Source organism: Castor canadensis, chromosome 18 (assembly GCF_047511655.1).
Source record: "Castor canadensis chromosome 18, mCasCan1.hap1v2, whole genome shotgun sequence".
Lineage (NCBI taxonomy): Eukaryota > Metazoa > Chordata > Mammalia > Rodentia > Castoridae > Castor > Castor canadensis.
This window is the reverse complement of record NC_133403.1, coordinates 12,471,312-12,497,799: the sequence shown is the minus strand read 5'-3', so window position 1 is coordinate 12,497,799 and position 26,488 is coordinate 12,471,312. Positions and strand designations below refer to the sequence as shown.

The window sequence follows — 26,488 nt, the reverse complement described above, 5'->3', positions numbered from 1 at the left end:
TGGCCCAGGATCCTGGATAAACCACTAGAAGTGGGGTTACCTCATACATGCCTGCCAGCAGAGTCTCCCACTTTACAGATGAGGGATGGGTTAGGGGGTGCCTGACTGGTGGTGGTTTCTTGGCTTATCTGTCTTCCCAAAGGAGCCCCAGTCTTCTGCAGGTCCCAAGATGGGTCCTGTCTACAGATGTGGGCCTGGATGTCTTTCAGGAGATGGGCTGTCATAAGGACCTCTTTCAGGTTGTTCTCCTAGGCCTTGTGATGTCTGATCTTCCCAACCATGTCTCTGTCCCTAGCACACACATACCCCTTCCCCGCTGAGACCTCAAGGTCAAGCCCAAGTTGAGCAAATAAAGGAAAGGACCTCTGAGTGTGTGAGATGTTTACTGCAGCTGAACTGATGGTGCAAAAGGATTGGAAACAGCCTGAAAATGCATGATGTGAAAAGGGTCAAGTTTCTTGAGCCCATCTAGGAAAAATGCAAGGCTGGAGAAAGAACAAGCAGGTGTGTCAGAAGAGAAGTAGGCTCAGAACCACAGAGCATGTGTGTGGAAGGAGAAGAGTCCATCCTCTCCCACACTCATTGGCCACACATCTGAAGGCCAGCAATGGGAGATACCAATGAGGGGACACTGGGGGAGTGGGACCACAGCCTCCATCATGCTTACAAGCCTCACGGGAAGGCTGGAGTGTGACTCAGTGGCAAAGCACCTGCCTAGAATGTGCAAGGCCCCAGGTTCCATCCCCAGTGCTGCAAAAAGACAAAATAAAATCCAAAAATCCACATGGCAAAGGACAGTGCTGGGCTATGGAGGTGACAAGCATGACCTCCTTTTCCTCCTCCTTTTCTATTTTCTACATTTTCTGAAAAACAAGCAGATATTCATCTATTTTTAAAAAAAAATTAAAGGCACAAGTGGGGGATGCGGGCACCTTAGACACTCGGCCTGTATGGTCAGTTGGTCACATGGCCTCTTAGACACACAGGAGAGCCTAGTCCAGCTGGATGAAGAAGGCACACCTGAGGCATTAATAGGCTATGACCTTGATTCTGGGCCTAGGATAGGTGGTGAATCCTTGCAGAAAGGAAACTGGCTTTGTGAAGGGTGGTCCTTACTCAGGCTGAGACCCCTCCCCATCTATGCCATTCCAAACTCCTTGGTGGCCCAAGCCTCAGTTTTCCCATCCATATAACTCAATGTCCCTGTGGGCTCTGTGGCCCAGATAGCAATCAGCTGGGATGGGCCCTGGGAGTACCTAGCACCTCCCTCCAGGACACAAAGTGAAGGCCCCAGGGATCACAAGACTGGGAGCCATCTCTGCCGCCCCATTATCTGGCAAAATGTAGACAGCAGCAAGCACATTCGGAAGCATGAACAGCCTAATGAGAATTTCAGAGAGAGAAGGAAGTATTTCGCAAAGCTTGAGAAATCTAGTTCACCAACTGCAATGTTCAGATAAGCCACAGGATGCCCCAGCCTGCATCTTCTCCACCCCAGCGTGGGCACCCATCCCCCCAGGTCCCCTGAAAAAACTAGGATTCACAAATCTGAGCTGCTGGGTGCATCCCATAGTGGCATTCTCCCCACATGGCTAAGATCATGACTCCTAGAGTCCCCAGCTGATGATCAGGCTGGGCCAGGGGCACCTAACTTAGCCCATGCCCAGGAACTTCATGGGCAAATCCCCAAGGCCAGTCAAGGCAGAGAATAGCTAGAAGGTAACTGCAGCCAGAATGACTATATGAGGTCCAAGCAGAGGCCATGTGGGCAGGGGTTGCTCAAGGAGGACAGCCATGAGGCTGAGCGCCTGGGTAAACACAGAGATAAGGGGGTGGGGGTAAGAGATGGGTACCAAGACAGCAACCCACAGCAGCCTGTAAGACTGCCCAGGAGAGGCTTCAGGGTGCACAGCCAGGGCCCTCACCTGGTGGTCTGGGTACTGCAAGCCTTGGTAATCTGGCCCTGCAGCACAAGCCATGCCACCAACCACAAATTATCCTAAACAAGGGATGGAAACAATGAAGGGAGCTGGCCAGCCTGTGCTAGGCTCTCCAGCCATGCAGGCAAGGTTCTTGCATGGAAACCAGATTGACTGACTACACTCAACTACCAGCTTCTAGGACGGGGACATAAACAAGACATGTGTGAGGGCCTCGCCTGGGAGTGTCTTGACCTTGGGTCATGAGGATGCCAGAGTTGGTCACTGTGGAGGCCAGTTGACCCCCTCCCCCCACAACATGACAACACTGCTCAGGCAAGAGACACCCTGACCATGAAAAAGGCCACACAAGCTGACTTCAGGAGACCCATGCCCCTTGCCTTGGGGTGGAGGCAAGGGGTTGGAGAACCTGAGTGCTGGCAATGTCCCCAGCCATAGCCAGCACATGGCATTTAAGGATCAGACAAATGTAAGGAGAACCAAGGTGCTTTGGGGGCTTCTGGGGTGGGCCCCCACAGCAGGGACTAGGTCCTCTGCTCAGTACATGGACCCAAGGGTATCACAGCCCACATAGGGTGGGCCAGCAGCACCAGCTCCAGAAAGTCCCACAGAGGTCCCAGAGGGAGGAACTCACAGAGGCCCAATGAACATCCTAGAAATACATGCAGAATAACCAGGACTCTGAAAACAAAGACTGATGGTGAGGAGGCCCCCTCACTTGGTCTTTTTAAAGAGAAGCAGTAAGCACTGGCTAGGGACCAAGCACCTGTCACTGGTGACAGCAAACCTGAGAAGATGAGGATGTTGTAACATTTCCAATTTCTAGTGACAGAAGACACTAGACAAGAATCAGTTCAGATGCAACAGGAAAAACAAAGTTAAACCTTCACCTTGTATTTGTGTCAAAATAAATTCTAGATAGATTAAATCTTGAGTGTAAAAAACTAAAGCAGCAACATGTAGAAGAGAAGACAGACGCATACTTATCTGGCTACATGATGCACAGAGCAATGGAATAACTAAAAAAGGGAGACAAATTCAACATTTTGCAACAAAGTATAAAAATGAACATCAAAAACTATCATAAACAAAAATTAAAAAGCTGAAAATTAAAGCAGGCAGAGAGAGGAGGAAAGAATTGATATCTTTAATATACATAAATATGCAGACCAAGGGCTGAGAAACCCATCAAAACCCCAGGAGACCCCATTACAGGGACAGGCTGGGCTGGTACTGATTTCTGAGAAGGTATAGCAGAGCTGGCTTAGCTGTAGTAAAGGGCACATGTGTCCCTGCTGGCCTTGTCATCCAGAGCTGGCATTAGTCTCACCCTGTCTCTGGTTTTCCCTCCCCAGAGAGTCCCACTATTCACTACCATCTCACAATCCCACATTTGCCACTGTTTATTGCCCATATTCTTAGGCCAGTTGAGGACTTCTCAAGAGCAGGGTTGGGCCTGATGTTGCTGCAGTACAGTGTCCAGCACAGACCTCAATGAGCAGGTGCTAAATGACAAAAAGTGAGTGTGTGGGACACATATGTGCCCACCATCAGTGCTTCCATGGTGAGCCCCTGTCTTACCTTAGCTCTGAGGCACCCTTCCAAATCTCCCTCCTGTTTGTGGTCAGGGCCACACTCCAACAGAGCAAGGAGCCAAGACCCAGGTTAAGCTAACCAGTCAGTGAAATGGGGGCCCAGCTCAGAGCAGAGATGGCACAAATGCTGCCACCCATCCCTCCAATGCCCAGGGCAGACATGAATAATCAATACCACAGCAGGTATGAATATCTATCACAACACTACAGATGAGCAGAACACAGGGCAGGAAGAGAGGAAAAAAAGAGAGAAAAGGACAGGAAACAAGCAGGCAACAGTAGAGGGAGTGCTTGAGAAGTAGCTTTGGACTAGCTTAGCCTGTCTTCCTACAGACACTGTTACCAGAGTTGTCATTCAACATCTGGGTAACCTGGCTTCCCTGAGGTTTGGTGGCCTATATGGAGTCAAGAGGGTTGTGGAGTAGCCCTTCTTTTCACTGTGGTTCCTAGACAGTCACCTGTGCCACAAGTAATGCTTTGTCCTGAGGCCTGGACACTTTGGACCAGTCAGTGGTGGATGCAGCCTAAGCCTTTTCCTCTCAAAAGCCTCTGTGTGGCCCAGTGGACTGAGCACTCAATTGTTTGGCCACACACTGGCTTTTCCACACACCAGACAGCAACAGACCCTGGCTCCCACCAGGCTGGTCTGTCAGCAGCTTCCCATACCTAAGGTCCTTGGGAACAAGTGAGGAGCAGCCAGACTACTGTCCTTCCTGTGTCCTACATCCCTTGGTACAGGACACTCAGGCATCCAGAGGCCCAGATGCTCCTGGGTCTTTGATCACCACCTTCTCCCCAGCACAGCACCACTGGGCCAGCCCTCCACCTTGGGCACTAGGTGTCACTGAGAATCCAGAGTTGGCATTAACTGAGCCTTCTACGAGACAGCACTCAGAGGGGGCCTGACAGATGGCTGGCTGAGGACTGGGCACCCATGCTGGAAGAACAAGAGTGATCAAGAGGCATTCTTTGTGGCCACCCACTCTTTGTCACCCACTCTGCCCAACAGCAACCATCACAGGGTGTCAGGTGGCATCAGGATGTTCCTTCCATTTGAAGATTACTACTAGGTGGACACAGGAACCACTTAGCCTCCCAACTGCCACATCTCCTGGGCACCGTGCCTCAGTGCTACTGGAACTGGCAGTCATAATTAACAGATGAACCCAAAACACAGAAAACACCCAAGGCAGGGGCCCGCATATGCGGCCTTGGCTATGATCAGAGCAGAGGATGATTTGTTACAGTTGTCTATGGTTGTTGCTTGTTGTTTTGCCCTACAATGTTAGACCAACATGGCTGTGACAGGGACCATAAGGCCTGGAAAACTGTAATATTCATTATCTAGTCCTTCCACACAAAGTCCATGGTGCCTGGCTTTGGGGTCCATCAGCTGTGACCAGCTAGAGTCTCCAGTCTCCCCTGGGCATCTAGAAGCCACCCTGAGCTATGCACTAAGTCAGGCAAGCTGTGCTGACACCTGACAGAGTCATGGCTGGCATCCAAGCTGAGACAGATAGAAATCAGACTCAGCCAATATCCTGATCAACACTGACCAGCAACCTGGTAGGTTGACCCTACAGCAGACTTGTCCTCAAGCCAGACATCAAACTGGTGGTTGCTATCCACACTCGGGCCATTAGAAAATCCAAGTGAGGATGGTAGGAGGCCCCCACATCCTCCCCTATACAGCCTAGAGGCTGTACCCACCCACATTTAAGCTGAGGAAAAGCACATATTACCCAGAGCCCAGTCCATCTGCTACCAACCACACCCACTGAACCCACCAGGACACCCTGCTGTTCTGTGTAGGGAGGGAATGTTCCCCAGGTCGAGCCCAGGCAACTTACCTGTCTCTCTAGGGGAGATCAGCATGTTCTGATGCCCATCCTGTGAGCTCCAGCTCCTGCAGAGAAACCAGAGAGTACTAGCTGCGGTAAACCCTTCTGGTTCAAGGTGTTCTGGCCCGGGCTGTCCCCACAGCAGGATGCTGGCACCCCTGACCCTGAGGTCATCTTGCAGTGCTCCTGACTCATGACCACACATTTGTGTGCCTTTTCTTACCCCCACATACAATTGGGACTGCAGTTTACATCAGGTCAACTTCCCTTGTGAGCATTTCGGAGGTGTGGACTGACAGTGACCTCTTTCTTGAAACTTCCAGAAGGCTGGGCCAATTTTTTCCTGAGAAGCAAGACCCAGGGAGAATCCATACTACAGGGGATTGCAGCCCTTCCATCTGATCCTGCTCTTCCCCCTGCAGCCCATTACTGGCCGGCGGGATGGCATCTGTCTCTGCTGAGCCTCCCCAAGGCCAACTCAGACCCTAGGTCTTCCCAGGCAGGCAACAGTTCCCTTGCCCTAAGACACCCATGTCAGGCAATTTACTGATACCAGAGCTAGGGCCAGGTGTGGCCTGGGACCTGGCCCTCGAGTCTAGTGCCCACAGTGCATGAACTGAAGCAGGGGACAAGTTGGCGCCAGTAACTCACCCACTGTGGGAAGAAGAAACCACAGCTTCCTGTCTCGGCAGACAGCCTGGGGACATATTCCCTCTTGCTACATCTAAGCCCAGGGACACTGCCAGAGCGTTCATGTCATAAAAATGAAAACCAGGATGACACAGATGGGTAGGGAGGGATGGGCTTCCAGTGAGAGGCCATCTCTGATGGGGCACGAGTAATGCGAGCTCATTCCCCTCTGTTTCTGTGTTTTCCAGGTTGTTCTAAGACTTTACCCAACCTTCCTTTGTGGACCTGGTCCATTTGGGACCCAAAAGTGAGTCTCCCTGACTCACAACAGTCCCTTCATCATGGGGAGAGGCTTCAACTGCGGGGTGGAAACTGGCCAGGTGTCAGGGTGGGATCATGGAGTAGGGGCATTAGGACAACTGAGGTTGGAGCCAGGGGAGAATTGAGATCCAAGTCCCACACATCCTGGAGTGTGTGGGTATGGGGAGAATGTGTGTGTACACACATGCCTGGCAGGGGCAGGCAGGCTTGGGAGCCGCCCATTGACACCTTTCCCCTAGGGCAGAGGAGACTCTGCTCCAGCCCCTCTGTCTGAGGCTCAGGAATTGGTTCCTGCCCTGGCCATGACATTTCTGGGACATCTGTGCTTTTTAACTTAAATGTTCACGTAGATTTTGTCCCACAGAGAACCCTGTGATTTTGTTATCAGCCCTACTAAATGACAGGCCTCTCCCCAAGACTTGCCACGTGCTGAGGTCTTAAGTCACATGGGGATATAAGCCAATGCCTCACTGACGTCCACAAGTTATCTTGGGAATCATGATACCCATTTTACAGATGAGGAAACTGGACCCAGGCCAGGCAGTGGATGGGCCAGAATCTGAACTCAGGTCTTCCTGTTCCCAGGGTTCCCTTCTCCCCCTACCCAGCTGGGGATGCCACAGCCACAAGAAGAATATGGCTCCTGCCTTGTGGGGCTTCCAGGAGATGGTGGGAGCAGGGGTGGGGAGGCACAAGGGACTGCAGGAGGCCACCACAGGGGTAGCTCTCTGTACAACTGGGATCAGGGAAGAGTAATTGCAGCCAGCCTGTTGGGAACTCTGGGACAGTGGACAAAGGGAACAACAGAGGGATGGACAGGAAAGTGATACAATGGTGGATCCAATGATGGAATTTATGATGGGGAGTGGGGACACCATCTTGGGAAACCCCTTTCAACACCTCTCAAAGCTAGTCTGCATGCTCAGAGGTTATCCACCTCACGGCCAAGGGAGCCACCATGCCCTTCCTCAGGCTTCATCCCCCAAAGGGGATGGCCTGGGCCTTCCCTTAGGATGGCCCTCCAAGCTAGGACTCTCCACCAAATGTTCTAGACCCAGTGGAGCCCTGGTATGCCACCAACCCTGTCTAAACCCACAGACCTAGCCCTGCTCTTGGGAAGATCTGCAGTGCTGATGTAGCACCACTGGCTCAACTAAGAGACCTGAGGAGCTTAGACTGGGGCCAGCCATGCAGCCAGATCAGCAAGCCACAGACCAGCAAATAGCAACTGTGTGGGGCAGCTCCCACGGGCGGAAACTGAATCCATAGCAGGGATAATCCCAGACTGGGTAGGGACAGTTCAGGGACACATGGGCCCAGCAAGGATCAGGCCAACTTGCCTAAGCTTTCACTCTGCACTGGTTGCAGTACAGCCTCAGCAGGTGATAGTCCTGTATCAATCTCCTTGCCTTCTGTGAACAGAGGTGGTACTGAATGCAAGTAGCTGGGAACATGCCCCAGTAGCCAAAGTAGGCACCCCTTAGTCACTGCAGGGAAAGTTCATGCTGCTCAATGTCAATGGTGTCCGCCACAACAAAACCACTCCTCGTGAGAACACACCCACCTGCTTCTTCTGTGAATACTGAGGCACAGCCCATTCCTGGACCACCGTGTGATGGCACAACTGAGCCTGGGGTGTACATCTGAAGGAGGCCTCACTTTCAGAGGTCATGCAGGTACTGGGGTCCCCATCCTTCACTAACCCACCATGGGACCTCAAGTTTCCCTCTGGGTCTAAGAACCACAGGAAGGAACCAAGGGGCCTCGCACCAGGGCTTCTCTCCAGATCCACACCCTTGACAGGCAGCCTGGAGGAAGCTGAGCTCTGGCCCAGCTAGGCCCCTGGGGAAGGAAAAGGATACCAGCCCACAGGGGAGGCTGGGTGGAACCTGTCTTGCCTGCTATGTAGGTCCTGTGGTGGTCCCCACTGCCCTCTGGTGGCCATGCTCAGCTCCTGGCTGCTTTGCTATAGGATGCAGGACCCCAGCGGAGCAGTAGAAGGAGCCTGTGCTGGACTTGGGGCAAAGGGGAAAGGGAGCTCTCTGTTAAGGGCTTCTGCCAGCTCTGGTCTCATTTCCCAACCTGAAACAGGTCAAGATGTACAGCCCCTTAGCTGGGGCAACCCATGAAGAGGTCCCTGACCCTACCTCCTCCTAATTCTGAGGTTCCTACACAGCAGCTCAAGACCTTACCCTATCTTGATGGAGTGCAAAAGAACAGATATTCTCATTTGACAGGAGCCACTGCCAAGCAGTCCCTCAAATGGCTTGTGACCAGCCTGGTGCCCTGCAATGCTTCCCTGGGGATCACCACCACTTCCTGGCCCCTTCTGCAAAGTGGGTCCCATCGCCTCATGATGGGGCCAGGTATGGAACAAAACATACCTGCTCTGGCATGCCTGCTGTCCTTGGTCCCCTCTGGTTCTGCATAGTCCCCACTGGATCCCATGGCTCCTGTTCCTACCCAGGGCTTGTGATGTGCCCTGCCCCCTGCAACATGTCTCTTGGGGTGAAACAAACTCACCCTAAATTCTAGGGTAGCACAAACAGGGGTAGGGCTGCAGCCTCATCCTTGTGGAAGATTAGAAATGCAAAGGATGCTAGGGACTAGGAAGGGGACACCTCCAGAGGGGTGCCAAAGCAAATAAGGAACCAATCAGCCCAGATGTGGCAGGGGAGGGCTGGTGAAGTGGCTCAAGTGGTAGAACACCTGTCTAGCAAGCCTGAGACCCTGAGTTCAAACTCCTGTACCATCCAAAATGCCAGATGTGGCAGCGGGGTGAGGGCGGTAGCTCTGACATAGTAGGACTTAGGGCTGGACCAATGTGTCTACAGAAAAGCCCCTGAGGGCAGCTCAACTGGGAAGAACTAGATGGGGGATATCTTAGCTGAGTGTGCTCCAAATGTTACTCTTCACCAGGCTGAGACTTGAGTCCGTTTGCAAGGCAAGTACTCTGTGCCCAGACATGTGGTGGGCCCTAGTTGATCCCAAACCAAAGGTGTGGAGTTAGGGAACAGCAGAGAGCAGGTCCCCAAATGAGACTGGAATAAGGCTGGGGGAAAGGTTCACACTTTTCCAGATATCCAACGCCTGGACCACCTGCTCAGGAACTAACTGGACATGGCCCCAGCACACTGGGTAAGAGAGCTCCGACTGCCCTGGTGTCTAGCACTATTCCTGTCACAAGACAGGGCACCATCTCCTCTCCATGGATCAGATCTCTGAGCACAGCCTGCATCCTGGAGTAGAGGCAGAGGGGCTGGGTCATCAGGGCATCTCTGATCCTACTCCTAGGGGGAGGTTCTCCTAAGGGCATCTCACTCCACATCCCCCCACCTCCCGCCTGGGGTGGGGTTATAAATTCTGGCATGTATCTTGCACAGCAGAGTGTGGGTAACCACCTGAGGTTGTCATCCTGAAACATCAGGAGCCTGCCCTAAAGGTTGACACCCATTGGGGGGGCATTTCTTTCTGTCATTTCCAAATCTATAAGGAAGAGTTGGAGTCCCCTAGTCCTATATTTACTCTGACACATGACACACAGTACAAAAACGGCTAAATATTGCATGAACCCAATATTTAATTATTTAAAATTGAAACGGCAAAGCCAGAAAACTCAGACCTCGTGGGGCAACTCCTCCCCAAACCTGGGCTAAGTTACCATTAGCCAGGGACAGTGCCTGACCAAGGGGGCGTATGTGGGTAAGGAACTCAGGTGGGGACACTTGGCAGGGATCCCCACAGGCATCTCCTCGCACATCCCTGAGGCATAGTGCGGTGATATCCCCTTGGTCCGATGGCCGGGCCCCTGCGCTTTCCAGCGGCGCACCGCCCCAGGAAAGTTCCCCGCCCGGCCTAGCCGCCCCTTGGAAAGTTTCCGTGGCTACCCGGCCCCGACTTGCAGGCTCTGTCATCTCAAGGGAGGACTTAGCTGCGGAGCTGGGTCGCGCTCAGCGAGGACGCGCGAGGTAGGGCCGGTCCGGCCAGGGCCCCGAGGCCACGCACAAAGGGCCCCACCCCCGCCAACCTGGGGTCTCCCGCGGGTAGCCGCGGGGTCGGCGAGGCGCGGGTGGGGCGCAGCTAGCTTCCAACCCCAGGTCTGGACCCCGGCCCGGCCCGTGACTTCAAGCCCAGGACCCAGATCCTTCCTGAGCCCGTATCGCAATCTAGACGCTCCCCAGTCCCAAACCTTCTCCCCAGCCCCGGTTCCCGCCGCAATCCTGGATTTGTCGAGGGTCTCCAACCCTGAGACCCAGGCCCTGGACCCGGACCCCACCCACCGGCCCGAGCTTACCTGGAGCGCAGCGTGGGCGGCTCCACAGCGCGGCCCCCGCACCCAGACGGGCGACCCCTGCACCCTAGCGCGCGAGGAACAGCGTCCCCAAGGCAGGGCGCGGCGCGGGTCGCGGTCCACTGAGCCTCAACTTGAGCCGGTGCGGGGGCAGCCCCTCCCTCCCCGGCCCAGCGCGCAGTCCGCGGGCCAGCCCTCCCCACCCCTAGCCGAGCCCGTGCGCAAAGCGGCCCTGGTGGGCGACGCGGCGCTCCGCCCCGCCCCATCCAACCGCGAATTTTCCTATTGGTCAAAAGACCCGGCGCGGCCCGGCAACCGGCGCCTATTGGACGAATGCGTAGAGACAGCAGCTTGTTATTGGTCCCCTGGAGTGTCAGTCCCAGCCGACGACCGGTCCCCTCCCTGAGGGGACGAGGCCCGGGCACCTGCCTGGAACGCTGCGGCGGCGGTGGCGGGCTCGGGACTGCCACCTCCCGGCCGCCTTCCGAGGACGTCCCCGGACCGTCGGGCCCCGAGCGGGGACTGGCGCGACCGGCGGCCCTTTCCCAGACTCCGGCTGCGTTGCCTCCATCTCCACCCCCACTTTCGCAGGTATCCTCTAGCGCCTTCTGTTCGCCGGGCGCTGCGCGCAGATCTCTTCTATTGAGATCTAATTGTGTTCCTCACACAGCCCGCGAGGGAGAGTTCGACTGCTACCCCCCCATTTTATAGATGGAAAACTGAGGTCTGGAGAGGTACTCCTTTGCTTTAGATTAGATTAGTATTTGAATCCAGACGTCTGCTTCCGGGACAAGGAGACTCGCACTCTCACTGCCCCCGGGTCCCTAGCAAAGGAAAGGTTGCGTTCTTGGCTTAGCGAGGTGGGACGGAGTTAGGCTGCAGTGTTTCCGAAGGCTGGAAAACCGGGGCGTGGGGGTGGGGAGTTACCTCCCCCATTCGGCCTGTATCCATAGACCCCTTGGACTTTACTTACCCTGCAGGGTCTTCTCACCTCCTCAGGGTACTGGTACAGCCCTCAACCCAGGGAGGAGACGATGCGTGTTTTTTTCTCTCTACCCAATCTTCCTGCCCCATTTCCTTTGCCCTACCTGGAATTGTGGAGGAACACTATGGGGTTCTGTCCTGTTGAGATGAGCACAGGTGGCATTTGTCTATCAGACAGAGAGCACAAACCCAGTCAGGACACACATGGGAACATAATCCTTGGCCAGCTCCATTTAACTTTGTGGTGTGAGGGGACCCAGTTCTATCCAGTAGGGCTTTTGGGGGAAGGCAATGCTCCGTCTTAGCCTTTCCGGCCCTGGATGCACAGGGAAGATGACCAGTTTCCTGTGCTGTCTGCATTTCCCAAGGCCCCAGTGGAGCCAAACCGGTAGCAGACAATCCCAATGGAGGTGGAGAGAAGGGGAGGAGGGGACAGGACCCCTCATATCACTCATATGAGAATGACACTCATATCTCATTCACCTTAGTGGAGACCCGTGTGTTCATACAATAGTTGCAGAACAAAGAAAGCAAAATGGTCTGCAGGAAGAATTTGCCATAGGTACTACATTGGGTCCACCAGTGTCCTGACAGTCATGGTCAATGGATCCTAGCTTTTCAGAGCCAAGGCAGCCACTATTAATCCATCGGCACTGCATTAATGGCTTGAAGTGGCAAGCCATTTGGTATCCTGGCATAGGGATGTCGTTTGCAGGTCTGAGAAGGCAGAATGAAGCATCCCTCCCTAGAACACAGGTGCCCCACAAACAAGGTAGCTCTCATTCTGTGGAGCAGCACCACAGGTGACATTTTGACTCAGATGCTGTGTGCCTGGGGCATTTTGGAGTGAATTTAATAAATCCAACTGTACCCAGGCATCTCCCCAAGGGCATTAGACCTTGGTCCTTCTGGAGTCCTTCCTTTCATGATGATTTCATGGTGCTACATCACTCCCTCCCTACACTTGGTGATGGTGGCAAGAAGGACGGAACAGGTCTCTGCTGAAAGAGGGAAAGGGGGAGATTTATCCACTAAAATCAGCCCAGGTGAAAACTGCTCTCCCCCACATTTTCATCCCCCACATTTTCATCCCCCACCCATCCACATAGTATTCCAGAGACCTGTCTGTCTTTGAGCTGGATCATCAGCTGCATAGAGAGGATCAGGGTGGGCAGAACCAGCTCAAATAGGTGTCAGGGCCACTATCTGGCAGGCTTCCCACCAGGCTGCACACAGGGATCAGAAACAGACCAGACTGGGCTAGTAGCCCAGTGTCCTTCTCTCTCATCCTTTCCACTAAGCTGCTGGCCAGCTCTGTAGTGACAACCACAGAGAGAAAAAGGCTGTTGGATGTCAGGAAGAATTTCCTAACAGTTGTAGGTGTTTAAGAGACTAAAAGGGTGACCACAGGAAGTAGTGAGCTCCCTGTCTGAGGATAATTAGAAGTGGGATGGAAGTCAGCTCCCTTTGCACCCTGAGATTCCAGGACTCAGGTGCCCATGTTAAACCCATGTCATCTGCTTTTGCCTGCTCCTTGGCACCATATGTTTTCCAGACTCAAATGAGTCCATAGTGGGAGAGAACATCAGAGGGCCTGGGTGGGGGAATATGACTAGAGAAGGGGTTGACCAGGGGCCATGTGCCTTCTGTGATAGAGCAGAATTTGAACCACCATTCCAACAATTTACTGCATTGCTCTTTGTGAGTGATGGAAAACTTGGCCAATCCACACCCCACTGAGGCTAATGGCCTCGTGCTTTAGGGGCAACCCACTTTGCTTCCACTGTCCCTAAGGCATGGTTTACTTATCCCCAAGTCCTAGGTCCTCCTTGTCCAACATCACAACCTCTTGGCCCTATGGACCACACGGTCTGACTGCTCAGAGGGAGCTTGCTGGCACCAGCCCAGCATGATTGTGTTGCCAGGCTGTAGGAGGGAGAATGGCTTGTCTGGCTAGGCCTGCCACCTGCTGGCCATGAGGCTCCAGGCATCTGGAGTCCGTTGGGTTCCAGGAGGGACACAGATGAGACAGCGAAAGAACTGGGCAGAAATGGGCTTGCAGGTGGCTCTGGGTAAGACTCTAGTCTTCAATCTTTGTGCTCTAAATTCCTGCAGGGAATCAGTATTCAGGTCAGGATCAGAGAGAGTACTTCATAATCCTGGTCTTCAATGTAGGCCTGTGGGACTAATCCAGCACTGTCACTTGCCACCTTTTTTTTACTTCACCTGAATGCCATAACTGCTTAGACAGTGCTTATGTCTGTAAAGTAGGGTGGACGAACACTGTGGGCTAAGGTGCTGGGTTTAGAGTCCTGAACACATTATCATTATCCTTAATGTGTCAGAGTTTGTTGAGCACTCACTTTGGGGCAGGTCTTGGGCCTCTGACTCTTCATCTTTGTGCTGCTCAGACCCCGGGCACAGTTCAGAATCAATGGGGACAGGGAGCCCCAGCAAATGCCTCTGTCCTATTGGGAGGGCCCCAGTCAGTGCCTACCTGCTCATTAGTGCAACTCACCTTTGAGGTCTGGACCTATGAAAGAACAGCCTCCATATATGCTGAAGAGGCCCAGGTGGGGCAGAACTGCTAGGTCTAGGGTCTGGGGTGCCTCGAGATGCAGGGGCATCAAAGGTCAGGACTGCAGTGTGAAGGGGCCAAAGAGGCAGACTGCACTGAATTGGGGAGATGTCCATGGCTGAGGATAGCCAGGTCCAGAGGTTGGAGTTAGGCAGATGGGGAAGGGGGGAGCAGGACCCAGCCTGAGAGGAGAGGGTCCCTTCCAGGGAGGGCAGCATAGTGAACAGGTGACAGATGGGTTCAGGAGCTGTTGCAATTTCTCTAGGACATCTTGCGGACTGGGGAGCAATAGAGGCCAGGAAAGCCGCGTGGTAAGGCAGACCCCAGACGCCCTCGCAGCTCTCATACTTGGCGCAGCCCCGGAGGCGGGGCGCTGGGAGGGCTGCAGACTTTGAGCAACAGCGTGCGCAGCCATTAGGGCTCCAGATTGCAGCATGAGGCCCCGCCCCTCACAGCTCAGCCCAATGGCGAGCGCAGTGGCCGTGGGTGGGGCGGGACCTGAGTTGGCTGCTGCGACGTGCGGGCGCGGCACCCGGAAGTCGGCGGCGGCGGAGGCGGTGAGTGCGCGGCTGGCGGCCGGGGCTGGCGGGCTTGTGCTCCCGGAGGGGCCGGCCCGGGCTCGGGGACTCCGGGTTCCGGGGACGCGGTCGGGGTCAGGCTCATCTGGGGCGGGACTGACCGCACCGCCTCTTCCTGCCTCAGTTTCCCCTTTGCAAGGCGTAGAATGGAAATCAAACGGCCTGGCTCAGGATTCTGTCGGGTCCGGAAAGACTAGACTGACTCCAGCCAACCGAAGCACCCTACGCGGTACTGGAAAGCGTTTCCGATGATCCCTGCTAGGACGGTGCGGGGAAACCGCGGGCAGGCAGGACCAGACTTGCTGTGGGGAGCTGCGTGGTAACTACAGGGTGGTGGACTGCGGCTTCGGCTATCATCAGGGACTGCTCTGGAGCCGAGTCACGCTATCCGCTCCTTGCAGCCTGCTGTGAGGCAGCAGGATGACAGCTGATATATATCTGAGTAGGCAGCAAGTGCTCGGTCATCCCTGTTTGGATGAAGCTTTACTGGGGTGGCTTGATAGACTCCCGCCCCCACCCGGAGAGCATTGGGTATAGGTTGCGCAGGGTTGCACCCAGACCTGGCTTCATTGCTGGACTCTGCAGCAGCCTGGACTTTGCCTGTTTTCCTCTTGGGCAGTGGACACAGGAGTTCCCTGTTTTACCCCAGTACCTCTCCTGGGCTTCCTGTCCTCCTGCTGGGCCGCAGCTTCAGAGTGAATTTTCTGCCCTTGAACAAGTCCTGAACCTCGGGCCCCCTTCAGTAGAAGGTCACGTGCTCAGCAGACCTGTCCTGCTGTGGACCTGCTGACCTCTATTTTGCCACCATTGGGCTCAAAGCTATTTTTCATGAGGCAGATGTGACAGCAGCTATAAGGGACAGCTAGATGGCACGTCCTCTCACTTTGTTATTAACCCCCTGGGCAACCTTTTGGAGCAAGTCTGTTTACTCAGACTAAGGGGACAGGAGGATTGGCAAGGTTGTTCAGTGCCAATGCCCACTCCCAGTGCTTCTGCTCCTCCTGAGCCTCCTCCCAAGAGCCCTTCTGCATCAGGTAACCTGTTAGGTGGGATGGTGGGGGGCTGAGGAGGGTGACTGTTGGTGGATACATCAGAGATTCTGTCCCTCCCCCAGAATCCCAGTGCCCTGGCAAAGCTGGATGAGGTGCCTTGGGCTCCCACCTCCCTGGAGCTGCTACTGTGGGTCCCCAGGCCCACATTCTTGTGTACTCTCCCAGTCCAAGTTCCTGCCTGCCTTGACGTGAGGCAATAATAGGCCTTCCCTGAATGAAGGCTGTCCTCTCTGCCCAGCCTCTGTGCTTCATCGATGACTTTGCCTGTGTGCCATTGTTCCAATCTCATTTCATGATGGTTGTAAATCACATGCAGTTTGTGGGGTGGTTCCCATGTCTGGCTTCCGTACCACCTGGTGAGCTCTGCAGGCACCCTGGTGTCTGCCCATGGGTGCTGCTTCTGAGAATATCTAGAGTGGGTCTAGAGAGAAATGGTACAAGACAGAGAGGCCTGGCGGGCTTGTAGAAGTGAGGCCACACTTGCTATTGACATTCCAGGTGGGTGGGAGTGGAGACCCTTCTCTTGGTAACATGTCATTCAGCATGTGACAGCAGCATGGCAGAATCTGGCATTTGTTGGTCCAGACCACATGGTTTGATAATGGGCTCCAGAAAAGTAAGATTACCCCAAAACAACTGAGCTAACCTTTCAGGTTATTGGTGCAACATTCCTTCCCATTTTTTTTCTCAACTTTCATTTTTAGATTGCAAAAATAATATATGCACACTTAAAAAAAAAGTATGTGCCTCTGGATATTCCAAGGAGTCTCAGCAAGGTCTTCAGTACCATGCTAACTTTTAAGTGCTTGCTTTTGTCCTCTTTGGTGGTGGTGGGGAGCTTAGGAAAGCCATATTTGTTGTTGTACACCATGAGGCTGCAGTGGCTACCCTGAGGCTGGGCCTGTACCTAGCTAATGGGGAAGTTGGGCATTCCTATCAGGAAGAGCCTGAGAGGCAGAGGCTGCCCTTTGTCCAGAGCTTGCCATCGTGCACACAGTGTGCCTGGTTTTGGCTGCTGCTTTGAACAGTGACACCCTGGCGTGAGGTTGAATTAATGTCCTCAAAACATTGTGAAGCTCTGAAGAGAAAGTATCACTAAAAAATTTGTCATGGAGAAATGCCCTATAATATAGCTAAAACAAGAAAGCGTAGCTTGCTGAACTCTCACTGCTGAGCTGGGGAGGCCAGTGGGGCGTTGCAGTGAGTTGGCAGCTCAGAGGATTTCTAGACGTCAGGGCTTTCTCAGGAACAGCGACACTGTGTTCCCGTGTGTGTTTACCTCCTCTGCTGGCAGCCGCCGGAGCCCACATCACATCATATATCTGTGTCTGTCCTGTCCTGCAAAAAGAGCAGCTCTGCCCACAGGGGCCACCACAGCCAGCAGTATAGCGGCTGCACAAGGTGGGGCTGGGTGCCTGGCTGCTCATCCTTGCTACATTGCTCTGTGGAAGCCTAAGGGACCTGTCCTCTGCCTATCCTCCAGACTGACAGGCTGGCTGGCCTTAAAGACATACTCCCACATGTGTAAAGTACTGGGCGTAATTACAGCAGACTGTAAGGCTCAGATAACTTGAACTGCGAGACTCCCTTTCCACCTGTCTCGGTCCCCTTGGCCTTGTGTCTTGGCCTTGTGTCTGTCTCAATGAGAATTCCTCCTGTCCTCTTGTGTGTGTCCCTGCGTCTGGCGTTGCTGCGCTGTGATTCTGCACTTCTCCCTTCTGCCCACATGTTCTGTTTGCCTTTTCAGTTGACTGAAGGGTGGGTCTTTGTGTTATCTTGGGGGCCCCAGGTGTGCTCTGTGCTCTGCTCAGGTGGGCAGCAGGATTATAAGGCAGCCCAACTGTGCTGTCCTATACCCAGGTGTTTTGCACCAGAGCTGATCTGTTCTTGTCCTGTCTCCTATGTGTGGGCAACTCGCTCAGGCTCTCCCTGCTTTCTTGTTCCTTATTCTGCCTTTTATCAGCAGGGGGATGAGGATAAGGTATGGACACTTGTCTTCTGATGGTAGCTTTTGGAGATTTTTATGGAATATTCCAATGAAAGTGCACGTGTTTTCAGCATCTAGCTTGATGGATTGTACAAAGGGAGCCCAGCCATGCAACCACTGTCTGTGTCAGATGTAGAAACCATTGCTGTCATCTGGACACCTCCCTCGTGTCCTCTAGTTGTCCCTGAGTGCAGGTAGTTTGCCCTCACTTCTGATCATGTGGACAGGTCTTGCTCATTTCTGGTTGATGTACAAAAGACCAAGTGGTATGCTCTCTCCTGGCTGGGACCTCCCCACCACCTCAGGAGCTGAGACTTCTTGCCATTTGCTACTGTATGCTGCTTCAGAGCAGGGACATCACCACAGAAGGACACAGCTGGCTTCAAGTTTCAGGCTATAGGGGCTTGCCATATAGCTCAGCCATAGAGCACTTGCTTAGCATGCATGAAGCTCTGGGCTCCTCCCCCATCACCAAAGACACAAAAAATATTCCAGGCTATGGATGTCCTTGCTATATCACTTCATGGGTTTGGGCACTAGCACACCACCTGTCATGGCCAGCAGTGGGTGGGGCATGGCATGATCCAGCCAAGGTTTTAGACTATTCTATTGCATTAGTCTCTTTTACATTAGCAGAACAAAATAACTGAGGCAGGCTAACTTTATAAAGAAAACAGGTTAACTTAGCTTATGGTTTTGGATGCTCAAAGTCCGAACAGTAGTGCACAGACTCTGGCAAAGGCCTCTTTGGCTATATCACTCCTGGCAGATGGTAATCATGGGAGTACATGTGGGAGAAAGTGGATTACAGCCAAATAGGAAGACAGAGAGCAATTAAGGGGTTGGGCTCGCTGTGCAACAACCTGTTCTTTCAAGAGCTCAGGGCTTCCATGAGGGTTATCTTAGTCCCTTCCAAGGGCCTTGTGCCCTCAGTGATCTAAGGACCTCCCTCTAGGCCTAACCTCTTAAAGGTCTCACCACCATTCAGCATCACTATTCTGGGGACTAAGCTCCCAATACATGAACCCTGAGTTTGGTTACCCACTCAAACCTTATCTGAACCCTAGCATCTGTAAATAGCCTGGAGAGAGACTAGCTGTTCAGACACCGGAGTACACTGGGACAAAGGTAACCACTGCAGCATCCTAGGCCTGGTGACATGTGCAGGGCTCCAAAAGGACTTGGGGTCTAGGGTTTGATGGAGGTGAAGAAAGCTGGGTGGCCCTGTGCCCCACCTGGGGAGGCTTTGCATTTGGGCAGTATGGGTGGGGTCCCTGCCTTACACAATCCACACAGGCAAACAGGGCAGATGCAGAACTCAGCCCACATGCAGCCATTCAAGGAAACCAGGAAAGAGGGCTTCTCAGTTTGGGACAACGAAAGTCTTCTTCAGAAAGACGGGGTGCAAATGCTGTATGGTGAGGATGGAAAACTTTGTCATAAGATTAGTTTTGCTGGGCACTCCATAGGCAAGGATAGAAAGCAGGGGATGGGCCCGAGAACAATGCAGGCTGTGGGACTGTCGTGTGGGTGCCCATATTCCACCAGCCATGCTACAGGTCTGGAAGACATGGGCCAGGAGTCAGTACCCAAACTGATGGTCCATGTGTGAGGGCAGACAACAGTCATGAGATACTCAGCCACAAAACCCTGCCAACAGTGTTTCCTGCCACCACACAGGTGGTGTCAGGGTTCTCGTGCCAGATATTTTGGGGATAGTTATCCAGGTCTGTGCATAGGTTTACAAACTATATGTGTGCACGTGTGTGTGTGTGTGTGCATGCATGCTTAGATATGAGGGGACAGGTTGTTTGGTGCAAACACTGGAGAAGGTGGTGCTGATCAGTGAGGGGTGGGCAGCCAGCACGATCAGTGTGTGATGTCTATTAACTTCCGGGAAGGCGAGGCTGGCAGCAATGGAATCTCTAGCCCCTGTGGCCCTGAGGAACTGCACTGTGTCCCCCCCCACCGGGGGCTGGTATCATCTGGGCTGGCAATGACAGCAAAGCCCTGTCAACATGACCCGTGGTCCCTTCTTGTCTCCCCTCCTAGTAGGCCTCTGTCAGGTTGTTCTTCTCTAGCTGTGGGCCCATCCTTTAGGGTATCAGACCTCATTTTTATATGGCTCTCTCCAGAGTGGTTGCTACCATCATCATGTGCCCTTGGCACATGGTCAAATCTTTGGTCAGGCCTGTTGTTTTTTTGTTGTGCTCTTGTGTGTGTGTGTGTGTGTGTGTGTGATGCTAGGGTTTGAACTCAGGGCCTACACCTTGAGCACTCTGCCAGCCATCAGCCCTTTTCTATAATGGATTTTCAAGATAGGGTTTCATGAACTATTTACCCAGGATGGCTTTGAACTGGGATCCTCCTGACCTCTGCTCACTGAGTAGCTAGAATGACAGTTATGAGCCACTGACACCCAGTTGTGCTCCTTTTAGGTGATTAATCGAGTGAGATTTTGGGCTTGGCTCACCTGGAGAGTCTCATCCTTCCTAGAGAGTGGGTTCCACCTCTTTCCACTTGGCGCTTAGGAACAAAAGGCCCTGCTGGTTACTCTGAGAATTTGGGGGAGAAGAAAGGAGCCCAGGCTGGAGAAGGGAATCCCAGGGGCTGGGGTGGGTGTAGACTTCAGAGGCTGTGGGCAGAGAGAGCATTGCATCCTGGGAGAGTTCTCAAAAGTGTTAGCAGCAGATGGGCCTGGAATAACTGGAAAGCCTCAGTCCTTCCCAGCCAGCACTGACCACTAAGAAGAACTTGGGCCAAGTCCAGGATGCTTTTTTCCTGTTTTGTAGAATTACTGGGTTGTTAGGCCAGGGGAACTTGGGCTAAGATTCTAGGACAACTCTCACTGACATTCTTAGAGGACAGGAGGCACCTGGATGCCAGATGACAAGGGTTTTCTTTTTCTTTGCATCTTGCACATCCTTTAGGTGGGGGCTCTGGTGTGCTGAGGGAAGTGCTGGGGGGTTTCTTCCCTGGAAGTGACTTGTGCTATGTCCCTATAGGAGCTGGCAGCATTTAGATTCAGTCCTATAAGTGATTCAGTCCTGGGGGCCCTCCCCCTCACCTCCCTGACAGGGTCAGCAGAGGTAGTGCCAAGTCCAGAGTGATGTTATTCTGGGCTTCCCCAAGCACAGCCACACATATTCTCTGGGCATTTGTTCTAGTGAGGGCTGGGCCCTGCAGAAAGGTAGGGGGCCTGGTCCAATGCATGTTTGCCAGAGCCAGCTATGGCACCTGGACTCTGGCCAGTGGTGAAGTGGCTGGAGATGGGGAAGCCCTGTGAGTAAGGGCATCCCACAGAGAGCTGAGTACCCTGTTGAGGGTGGTAATTATGGATTGTCATAGGACATGAGACCTTCCTTTGTCATCACATCTGTGTAAGAGTTGCCTGACTTTCCTCAGACATGAACAGAGTCATATAACATATCTGTGCATCCATCTATTTTGTGTCTGCCAGCTCCCTGTGTGCTCTGGGAGGCAGGTAGTACATGGTACAGCTCTGCGGGAGCTGAGCACACAGCTGTGTATTTCTTTTAGAGGGTATACTAAAAGGAAAGAGGAGTTCCTATGTAAGGCAATTGCTTAAAAAAAAATAAAAAAGGAGCTGACACATTGGCTTATGCCTGTAAGGCACAGATAAAAGGATAAAAGTTTAAGGCCAGCCTCAGCAAAAAGTTAGAGATAGGAAGACCCTATCTCAAGGAACAAGCTAGGTGTGGTGGTACATGTCTGTGGTCCCAGCTATATAGGAAGCAGAGGTAGGAAGATCAAGATCTGAGGCTGGCCCCGGGCCAAAAAAAAAAAAAATTATACCCCATCTGAAAAATAACTAAAGCAAAAAGGGCTGGAGTATGGCTCAAGTAGTAGAGTGTGTACCCAGCAAGCATCAAGCCCTGAGTTCAAAATCCCAGTACTGCCAAATAAAAAACAATATATGCATTGCAAATACTGGTAAAACATTGACCGGTTTGACATACAGATGGGATATAACTGCTTATAAACTTCCTGCCAAATTAATTCTAATTCCCTCTAAGCACACCAAAAGTGAAAAATAAATTTGAATAAAATGGAAAGGAAAAGATGTAGTTTATAATACCCAATCACATAAAAACTTTCTTAGGGTTGGTGGTGTGGCTTAAGCAGTGAGCTCCTGTCACACAAATGGGAAGCCCCAAGTTCAAACTCCAGCACCACCACCAAAAAAACAAAAACAAAAATAAAAACCCAACCCAAACCAAACCAAACAAAAAACCTTTCTGCACAGTTCTCTATAGTGGGTCCCAGGTAGTCCCCAACCCCTCAGACCATGCACCAGGTGCTCCTTCCCGTTACCTGGGCAAGTCAGCCATCCAGGGCAGTTATGATTCTGTTTGGTCCTGGCCCAGTTAGGCAGCCCATGACCAGGGAGAAAATTCCAGTAACAGCTTTCGGGCCTTGTGGGGACCTCAAGGGTGGTGTCTCCCTGGAGTGGAGAAACAGGTGCAATTAAGCATACTGTGCTGGGTTAGGGGAGTGGCCTGTATGGGGTACAGCCTGCTGTGCATGGATTAGAGCCTGCTGATGGGCCCTGAAGTCCAGCCCTTCACAGGTGAGAAGGTTTAAAGTGGCATCAAGGAGCATGGTCTTAGGCCAGTGTGTTCACCTCTCTGAGCCACTGTGCTCTCACCCCCTGTAGGGCCATACTGACAGGGTTGTCCAGAGACCCCAAGATCACCCTTAGCTTGAGTGATTCACTAGGAGGATTCAGAGAACTCAGAAAGGCATTATATTCATGGTTACAGTTTATTATAGATACAGATTAAAATCAGCAACAGAAAAGGTGGAGTCCAGGCACAAGCTTCCAGTTGTCCTTCCCAGTGCGGTTGTGTGCACCTGCTTAGTTCTCTCAGCAGCAGTGTGTGACGACAGCTGTGGAGTGTGGTCAACAGGGAGGTCCGCCTAAGCCTGAGTGTCCATGTTTTGATTGAGGGCTATCGTGTAGGCTGACCTGGGTGGCTGACCTTGCTTAGTATCCAGTCCCTCCAGAAGTTGGCTGACACCACGTGGCCCAAGAGCTCTACCAGGACACATTGTTAATGTAGACTATCTGTCATTGCTCAAGGCTGTAGGAGAATGGGGACACTCTTACCAGGTAGGATGTTCTGGAGAATTAAAGGTTACCTCCCAGGAGTTAACACAAGGCCAGAGCTTTCTTTGGAATGTGCAGGGTGTGCATTGGCCAGGTTGCAGGTGGGAACACCTAGCAGAGGGGCACGCTCATGTTGGCGGATGTCATCTCATGAGATACGGTGCTTCTTGGATGTTGCTGGACACTCCAGTGACACAGCAGGGCCCCGTCCAGTGATTGGTTCCTGGGTGGGTGTGAGATGCGGATTATCTGACCTCACCCACGCACTTGTAAACCTCAAGCACCTCCCTGGCCTGAATTACAATCCCTGGACTGCAGAGACACAATCTCAGCCCTTGCTGGGTGCCTTCAGAGAGAACGTGCTTCGGGGCTACGGCCTCCTGTGCTTGGTAGGACTTCATGCTGGTCCCTATTTATTTCCAGAAATAGCCAGGTATTTTTTTTAAAAAGAGCCATCACTTAGCAAAGCTCACAAGGTGCCAGATATGGTGGTGCATGCCTGTAATACTAGCACTTGGAAGTCTGAGGCAGGAGGATTATGAGTTCAAGGCCATCCTGGGCTATATAGTGAGACCCTGTCTCAAAAAAAAAAAAATAAGATTATCCCCCACATACTCACATGTGGTACTGGGGAATTGATCCCAGGGCCTTGTTCATGCTAGGCAAGCACTGAATTACTGAGTTACATCTCCAGCCTCAGGATCATCTTTTTATGTGACATCTTGGTGTGATAAAGATTACCTGGTTGTCATGTTCATGTATGTGCAGCAAAGTGGAGTCCTATGTTATAGAACATGTATTTCATGGAAGTCATGGTGAGCAGACTCCAAGGTGGCTTCGGGATGCCCTGGGGATGGTCAGCAAGCTCTGCTACATGGAGAGTGATGAGAGGGCAGGGCCACTGAGAGAGGCATGCTGGCTTCCAGATGTTTCCGTGACGTGACTGGGAAGAGCAGGTTTTTGTGGACCTACCGGGGTAGAGCACATGGGCACATCCAATGTTGGAGTGTCAGGGCTCTTGGCACGTGTGACCTCTCCTTCACCCCAAGTCTAGCCAGCAGGTGCCCCTCCCAAGCCATACCAAGCCCACTTTGCCACATCCCTGTTATGTGACACATTGCCTGAGCTCTCAGTGAGATGGGTCACACTTCTGAAACTCAAGGCACAGGGAAGGAGCTCCTCAGCCGTCCACTCTCCTGCCCTGTGGTGCCCTAGGTCAGTCTCCTCCAGCATCAGAGTCTGTGGCACCTATGCCATTTGGTTGTGGGGCTCTTTCCTCTTCCCTGCAGTCCTGGCCCCTGGTTGCTATTCTGGTTGCTGGGAGGCGAGGAGAGGGAATGAGTGACTGAGTGATACCTTTACACCTGGAGAGAACTATGTGTGACCATCTGACCACCACCGGTAAGCCCAGCAGTGTGTGCAGGCTGTCATTGTGGCCTCCTTGGACATCTGGGGCAGGCAATGTGTGGGTAATAAGATGCAGAATAAGACAGGGCTTCTTACAGACACTCAGGTGCCACAGGCTAGGCTCCCAAGGCCTGTGGGCAAGGCTTCTTTTGCCTGCCTCTTTCTCTGTCTTCTCTCACCTTGTTTTGTCTGTGGCCATCTGGGCCTCAGTGGTGATCCCATAATCCTATATGGTCTTGACTACTCTGTGACTTTTTCAGGCTGCCAAGGACGTGCCCATGTGTTGGCCAGAGGTGGGACCAGGCAGGGTGGCAGTTTTGCCAGAAAAAGTTAGGCTTGTTTCTGCCCAGATTAGGTGTCCTTTAAGGTGAAATCCTCGTAGCACATATAGATGCCCCTGAGGATGAGTCCTAGCCTCATCTGTGGTCCCATGGACTCTGATGGCCATGGAAGCTGTGGAAAGTGGCCCTGAGTAGCAAGCAGGCAGGTGCACAGCAGTGAGAGTTTGTCCCATGGGGTGGTTCTGGCTACCCATGTGCCTGCCTGCCAAGCATGTAGTACAATGACCGGGGCTTGCTCTCAGAGCCTGGTAGGTCTGCAGGAGTGAGAAGATGGCCCAGCATGCATGGTGTCAGGGTGGACTTTGCCAGACCCTCAGGAGGGCTCTGGGGGGAAGAGGACAATGGATACCTGCTAGGAGTTTGCTAAGGGAGAATCTGAGGCCTAGGTGAGGAGGGGGCTACAGTGTGGGAGGTGAAATGAGGAAGGCTGGGAGGTGGCCTCCTAGCCAGATCCAGATGGAGGGGCCAGTGGGCAGTGGGCCTGGCTTGAGTGGGGGGGGTGAGGGATTGGAGAGAAAGGCAGTTCCTGATGGTCCCCTCCCCAGGGGCTGGCTTTCCTCTGGTCCTTCCCTCCCAATGACTGCGTCTTCATCGAGGCCACAGCCCTGGGTTCTGTGCCAACAGCTCCAGCACCAGGCTGCCTGGAGACCCATCAATGGTTTTCCCATGGACCATGAAGCCCTCTCACCACTGCTATCTGGAGGGATGGTCTGCTTCCCATCTGAGTCAGCTAGGATGGCAGGGTCCTGCAACTGAACTGGGCTTCAGTCTGGCCTAGCCAGTGGTGGTCAGAGCAGCCCCTGTTGGTGGCCCTGCCTAGCAGCTGGGCATGCAGCCAGGGAAGGCCAAAGTAGGCCAAAGCCAAGAGTGCTGGCATCCTTCTCCTATACACATGTTCCTGGTGGGCATCCCTCAGAGTAGCTGTCTCCATGGGCATTTAACCCTGGCCAATGGGATTCCAGCAGGGACTGGTTATCAGGGCTTCTCCTAGAAATCACAACTTGACAGGTTCTCATGTGTGGGAAAGACTGACTCCCCAGGTAAGGGCACTTGTATCTTCTGGGCATCTGGTGGCTGCTAGGATCTCCCATCCATAGACCTCCTATGGGATCTCCCATAGGAGGTATACCTGGAGCCACACACTGCCTTCTGGATGATTCTTCTGGTCCAGCTCATTAGCTGAGTCAGTCTGCTCTTGAGTCCACTGCTGTTCAATGCTTCACACCAAAAAAATTTTTTTAATTTAAAAAATATGCTGAGTTTTAAGTTGTGATTTTTATACCTGTCATTTTTCAAAGAACTTCCTAAAAGTTCCCTTTCTGTGCTTTGTAAACTTTCTGGTTTAATGTCCATCACTTTCTTTATCTGCAAATATTTTCCAGATACTTTTGTTTATCTGGAATTGGAGTGTGGTTAATTTATGATCTTTTTGTGAATCTATTTCTTTGTACCCAGGGGTACTACCAGTTTGAGGGTCCCTGGATCTAATTTGAGGGTTGTGGACCTGATTCTGGTCCACAGAAGGCTGACTCTGTCACAACTTCTCAAGGACTTTCTCCCCATGTTTGCACAGTGTCCCCACCAAAGCCACTGGAGGTGACTATGCGTATAGCTGGGGTCTCAGCCTAACTTGGGCCATCTTGGTGGGGGCCCTGAGCCTTGTCTTCTGTGTTCCTCTTCCATGAGTGCACCAGAGCCTAAGCCCCAGTTTGCCCTGATGGGCAGACATTCTGGGCAGAAACAGCCTCCACGTCCTGCCTTTCTCTCTGGGTCCCTGCATTCTCTGAGATGTAGGCCAGATCCTGGGTGTCC

General features: G+C 52.8%; 2 protein-coding genes across 10 annotated transcripts in view; one reads left to right on the top strand and one right to left on the bottom strand.

The window, feature by feature from the left end:
* The window catches only part of Arvcf (ARVCF delta catenin family member), a 50,619-nt gene extending 39,836 nt beyond the window's left edge, over positions 1-10,783 (bottom strand). For 4 of the 5 annotated variants that reach the window (XM_020160669.2, XM_020160668.2, XM_020160670.2 and 1 more), the window contains exons 1-2: positions 10,622-10,782; positions 5,386-5,441 (exon numbers count right to left, since the gene is read on the bottom strand). The gene's annotated coding sequence lies outside the window, so the exon portion shown is untranslated. Of the gene's footprint in view, positions 1-5,385; positions 5,442-10,621 lie in introns of all 5 variants that reach the window. The other variant, XM_020160667.2, reaches the window with a different exon arrangement.
* Positions 10,784-11,061: 278 nt separating this feature from the next.
* Tango2 (transport and golgi organization 2 homolog) overlaps positions 11,062-26,488 on the top strand; it is a 34,816-nt gene continuing 19,389 nt past the window's right edge. The window contains exon 1 of one of the 5 annotated variants that reach the window (XM_074061275.1): positions 11,062-11,209. The gene's annotated coding sequence lies outside the window, so the exon portion shown is untranslated. Of the gene's footprint in view, positions 11,210-14,693; positions 14,738-14,765; positions 14,988-15,053; positions 15,078-15,110; positions 15,793-26,488 lie in introns of those variants that run through there. The other 4 variants (XM_074061274.1, XM_020160665.2, XM_020160663.2 and 1 more) reach the window with 4 other exon arrangements.